This window comes from Hyaena hyaena, unplaced genomic scaffold (assembly GCF_003009895.1).
Source record: "Hyaena hyaena isolate Hyena2069 unplaced genomic scaffold, ASM300989v1 scaffold_172, whole genome shotgun sequence".
Lineage (NCBI taxonomy): Eukaryota > Metazoa > Chordata > Mammalia > Carnivora > Hyaenidae > Hyaena > Hyaena hyaena.
In genome coordinates, this window is record NW_024080804.1 from 1,935,053 (window position 1) to 1,941,304 (window position 6,252).

The following is a 6,252-nucleotide window of genomic DNA, read 5'->3' on the forward strand; positions in this document are numbered from 1 at the left end:
TCATATCAACTGACTTTGTAATAGCCATGGTAATGTCCCATAACCATGTTCTTCTCACTCCCTGAAAGATGCTATAATCCTCTCATCAAACTGCACATTAAAAATATTCTCTGTGAGTAAAACTATCAGGTTAGATTGATTTTCCCATTCCATGGTATGTATATTATTGAAGCTGTAGCCCAGGAGCCGTAAATTAAGTCGCATCATGTTGAAGCGATAGTAGATTTCATGGTGGGGTATGAAAAAGACACTTTCATAGCACCCTGTCAAGATTTGGCTCCTGGTTGCCTGTTTCAGTCTGTGACTCCCTCTCTCTCTGACCTTCCTCTGCTCACGCTGTCTCTCTCTCTCTCCTAGAAATAAATAAAACATTAAAAAAAATTAAAAAGAAAAAAAAGATTTGGCTCCTGGTTCCTCTCTCCTGTGAGGCAAGAGACCAGCTAGACCCGATGTTTTCCAAGCAGACTGGAGTGATAGCCTGGGTCTCATCTATTTGCTAAGGGAACTCATAGGCACTATGATTTATTTTTCCAGAATGGAATATAGAAAAAAACTTTCCCAAACCCTCACATAACCAGCAGCATCCAGGGTAACAGAAGAAAGTAAATAAAATCAACAGCTACCTAGGACATTTTTGGTGGCACAACTTGGCCAGAAACCATTACTTCAAAGAAAATAGATAGGCTTATGTTTGGAAAATTCCACTTCATAGGTCAGGAGGAAAGGTTTTAAAGTGAAGGTTATACAATATAGAAGAAAACTATTATATAGTATAGTTTATAATATAAAGAAAACATGCTATTATGCTATTCATAATAGTGTGGTACCTAGCTCATTGTAGACAATCCATGAATATGTGTTGAATAGATTTTTTTTTAAACGTAAACATATGTTCCTGTTTGTGGTCTTTGGTTTAGGTTTTATTCCAGCGTTGTGCTTATTTTGTGAAATTACATATACTATTCCCTGAGTTTCATGGAAGAGGGGGAAATGTTTACTTAGATGCCATGATGTGGAAAAATCTTCTAGGTTTTGATTTGTACATTTTATTTTGAGATAATTTTTGACTTAGAAAAAAGTTGAAAAAATAGTAGATGGAGTTTCCACATACTTTTTACTTGGTTTTCCCTTGTATTAACCTTTTTAAAAAACATAGGAAAATGATAAAAGCTAAGAAATTAACTTTCTGGGGCACCTGGGTGGCTCAGTCAGTTAAGCGTCCGACTTCGGCTCAGGTCATGATCTCACGGTTCGTGGGTTCGAGCCCTGCATCGAGCTCTGTGCTGACTGCCAGCTCAGAGCCTGGAGTCTGTTTCAGTCTGTGACTCCCTCTCTCTCTGACCCTCCCCTGCTCACGCTGTCCCTCTGTCTCTCTCAGAAATAAATAAAATTTTAAAAAAAATTAACTTTCTGTTAGCAAAAATACAGAATTTATTCACATTTCACTAGTTTTCCACAAATGACCTTTTCTCTGTTTTTTTTCTGATTCCAATCGAGAATCTCAAATTGCACTGAGTTGTCATGTCTCCTAGTCTCCTCCAATCTATGACAATTTCTGTTTATGTCTTTATCTTGACACTTTTGAAAGGTTCTGATCAACTGTATTATAGGAAATCTCTATGTTTGTGTTTGTCTGCTGTTTTCTCATTATTAAATTGGGAATACGCATTATTGGAAAAGATATCAAAAAAGTGATGTGCCTTTGCCTGTGTCAAATCAGAGGGTATGGTATCATATCCACACGATGCCATATGATAGCAGAAGGTATAACAGGAGATGTTAACTTGAGTCACTTGTCTAAGATGGTCTGTCAGAATTTTCCACTGTAAAGTTACTTTTTTCCCTTTTTAATTAATAGATATTTGGGGGATGTTAGAAGTAAAGGAGATGATTCATTTTCAGAAAAACTAAATAAAAGCTCTGCTGTCTAATAGTAGATTTATAGCCTATTGGAAATATGTATGAACCATCCCCCACAATGAAGTCCCAAACTTTTAGACATTTTACTTCTTGGTTCTTCATCCCCTGTCCATTTCACAGGATTACTTTCATGGGCTTAATTCTCTTGGGCTTGTTTTCAAGGGCTTTGCAATGAGCATGTTCCAAAGAACAAAGGTAGGAGGAACTGAAAGTCTCTGCATCATTACCGGGAATGTACATTTGTTCCCATCAGACTACTTTTTGCCTTACATGGATAGAGGTGGATGTCTAGGTAAGGATATAACCACTGTAAACTCATCCAATAAGGAACCAGGGGAGGAAGCTTGCATGCTAGGAAATAAATTGTTTGCTGTAACTGCCCCCACTGTGCCTCTCCTTCAGACATCTGCTCTTGCAAGAACATTAATTAAAGCCTCACTTCAGTATACCTTGAGTCCCTGCAACCCTCCTTTGATTGGGACAGTGGGCTTATTTCTCACAAAGGAGATCCTGTGAAAGTATACAAATACTCTCTTTCTGCTTAAACTTTCACCCACCAATTTTAGTATCCATCTGATGTATTATTACGGCAGCATTCTACAGATGATTTTCTCTTTAACTTCAGCTATTTTTCCCTCATGTATTTAGTCACTTATTCATTTACATAGATATGGGTACATAGATATTTATTTTGTTCTTTGGGTTGTAATCCAATACTCTCATTTATGTGTGTCCCCATTCTTCTTGTTCTGTTTAGTTTCAGACATTCTTTACTCTCTGAAACTCCAAGGTGCTCCAGGCTTGTCTTGTATTTTCCCCATCCCAGACTTGAAGTCAACCAATTCACCAAAGGGCCTTTGGTTGGTGTTGGTGTCAGAGGATAGTGTTGAGAGTGATGCTACTAAAGTGTCACAAAATCATTGTTTTTAATATTGTCATTGCCAGATCATAACTTCAAGAAGTCTCTGTTATGGACTGAAAGTTTGTGTCCCTCTAAAACTTGTAGGTTGAAATCCTAACCCCCAATGTAATGGTAATGAAAGGTGGAGTCTTTGGGAGATACTTAAGTTATGAGAGTGGAGCCCCCATGAATGGGATTAGCGCCTTTATGAAAGAGATCCTTGAGAGCTCCCTCATCCCTTCTGAAATGTAAGGACACAGCTATAAAGCAGAAGTTGTGAACTAGGAAGCAGGACCTCACCAGACACCACATCTGCTAGCACCCTGATCTTGGACTTCTAAGACTCCAGAGCTTTGACTAAATGTGTTTGTTAGGCCCCCCAGTTTGTAAAATGTTGGTTACAGCCGCTAAAACTGACTAAGATAGTCTCCCATACCAACCATTTCCATCTACCCATAAAAGAAAAATATAGACTTTCAGCCCTATACACACAAAACACACTGACACATAGTTCTGTTTATCAAGAACAGTATTTTTTAAATTCATACTCATTATGAGCAATGGCCATTGTAATTAGTTGCCAGCCTTAATCCTGGGGCAGCGCCCTGAGATACAGTCATAAACAACCCTTTGTTGTTAGGTTCTTTTTTTTTTTTTTTTTTTTAATGTTTTTTTTTTTAATGTTTTATTTATTTCTAGGAGAGAGAGAGACAGTGTGAGCAGGGGAGGGTCAGAGAGAGAGGGAGTCACAGACTGAAACAGGCTCCAGGCTCTGAGCTGGCAGTCAGCACAGAGCCCGACGCGGGGCTCGAACCCACGAACCGCGAGATCATGACCTAAGCGAAAGTCGGACTCTTAACCGACTAAGCCACCCAGGCGCCCCCTTTGTTGTTAGGTTCTAAGAGGATACTTGGAATGTGGCAGGTATAAGGAGAGTTGTGGGAGGGGCCACAGCCACTTAAGACCAACGGTCAAGGACTTGGGACAACAGCAATATCTAACCAATAGGACTGTTTCTGTAATTTAAGTACTGGTAGAGCCATTGTGATAATATGTTTTACAATAAAAAAATATACATATACATTTGGTCTTCATCCCTATTTCTGGCACAGAATTCCTGAAATCATTGAAATTTCCTAAGTGGTGAGAAGAGTGAACATCCCTTTTGTTAGGTTAATGAGGTGAATTTTGGAAAGAACCTAAATATGGAGGTTAGTTAGCAGTACAGTCAACATTGTGACTGAAGGGTTAGAACCTTCAGTCCCACTTTCAACCTCCAGGGAGGAGAGAAGGGCTGAAGTTGGAATCAATCACCAATGGCCAATGACTAAGTCTATTATGGCTATGTTATGAAGCCCAAAGGACAGGGTTCAGGGAGCTTCTAGGCAGGTGAACATGGAGAGCTTTGGGAAGAAGTCCTGCTCAAGGAGGGCATGGGAGCTCCATGCCCTTTCCCCTTGCCTTGCTCTATTCATCTCTTCTATTTGGCTGTTGCAGAGTTATATCCTTTTATAATAAACAAGCAAACTAGTAGGTAAAGTGTTGCTTTGAGTTCTGTGGGCCACTCTCGCAAATTAATCAAACATAAGGAAGGGGTCATGGGAACCTTGGAACTCTAGCTATTCGATCAGAAGGCCAGCTGACAATCTGGACTTGAGATTGGTGTCTCGTGTGTGTGTGTGTGTGTGTGTGTGTGTGTGTGTGTGTGTATGTGTTGGTGGGGAATGTGGGCGTGCTTGTAGGACCAAGGCCTTACTTAACCTGTTAGATCTGACTCATTCTGTTTCCAGGCAAATAGTGTCAGAATTGACTTGTATAGTAGGATACCCAGCTGGTATCAGAGAATTGATTGGATGTACAGTAAAACCCTTCCCCCATTGGAATTGGAAGACAGAATTATCAGTCATACATGTACATAGCTGCTGAATACCACCTTTCTTTTTAGTACCTTATAGAGCCAGTCCTCTACCAACTGGATATTCATCCTAATTAGTGATATTATGTACGAGTCAGTGTAACCTTCTAGCTGACAGCCAGGATTCTGGAGTCAGCTTGGCCTGCATTTGAGTCCCATTTTTGCTGCATACCATCCGATAATCATAGTTAGTTTATTTGACCTCTCTGAGCCTCTCTTTCCTCAGTAGAAAGGGATAATGAGAGCACCTACCCAATAGCATTGTGTGCATGATAGATTCCATATGAAATGCTCATCATAGTGCCTAGCACAGAGAATGTTCAGCAAATGTTGACACTACTACTGCCACTGCTATTATTACCACTTCTACTACTACTACTACTACTACTACTACTAAAGACTATTATGTTATCCATTGCTTGAACTGTCATCAAGTTTTTTTTTCTATCCTCCACAGAACCAGCAAACATTTAGAGAATTGTGTATGTTTCCTGCAAAAAGTGGAGGGATACTGGTTTTTGTCCAAGGGATCCTGTAACAGTGAGATGGATAGTTCTACTTCCAGTTATTAATTATCCAGCATATTCCACAGAATCAGTCAAGTTTGCATAGAATGGTAAGATGATTACAGTTTGCTTTACTTTGTCTTTATGAAGCAAGAAACAGTAATTACATAGGAGAAATTGGATCTCTGTTGGCATGACTAGGTAGCTTATTAATTAGTTTTAATGCTATAAATACCTCGGTCACAATTTTAAGGTTTGTGCCACCTGTAATTATATTCATAGAATCCTGTTGGCAAAAATAATGATAATTTAGTTCCATAAACTTGTTTTGCACAAAATAAAATTGAAACTCAGAAAAGTAACGTGATTTTCCTGAGGTCACACAGCAAGATAACATACCTACCTCAGGACCTCAATGCTTTCTGTCAGATACAACAAACCATTCTGCAAATAATTACACATGCTGCATGGAAGTGCAAATTTTGTCCTATGACTAATTTTTAGTTTACTTTTGTGTTTGATCCCATGTCTTTATGCCTGCAGCATCTTAGTAGATAAGCAAAGAAACTGTTATCCTAAGAATGATGACAGTATCCTTTCAGTTTCTCCCCAAATTAACTCATTTATCATCACCAAAGCCCTATGATCACCATAGTGTCCATGAGAAAACTTAAGCTTCTGGATCTGAGGTTTGGAATGACGATCACTTCTTTTGACAGTCAAGGAGGACTTTATAGAAATGTGGTATCTTAGCTCAGGCAGCTTTAACAGAATATCACAGATGGTGGGGCTTCAACAATAAGCATTTATTTATTATGCATAACTCTGAAGTCCAAGAGGAAGCTTATTAATGAACACCCCAATATACCAACAGTCTGGAAGTCCAAGATCAGCAAGATCAGGGTGCCAGAATTGTTGCGGACGAAATGACACAAAGGACAAGACACACACAAAAGACAGACAGAGACACAACTCCGGCCGGAAGAACAATTCTACGCAAGCCCCTCTTG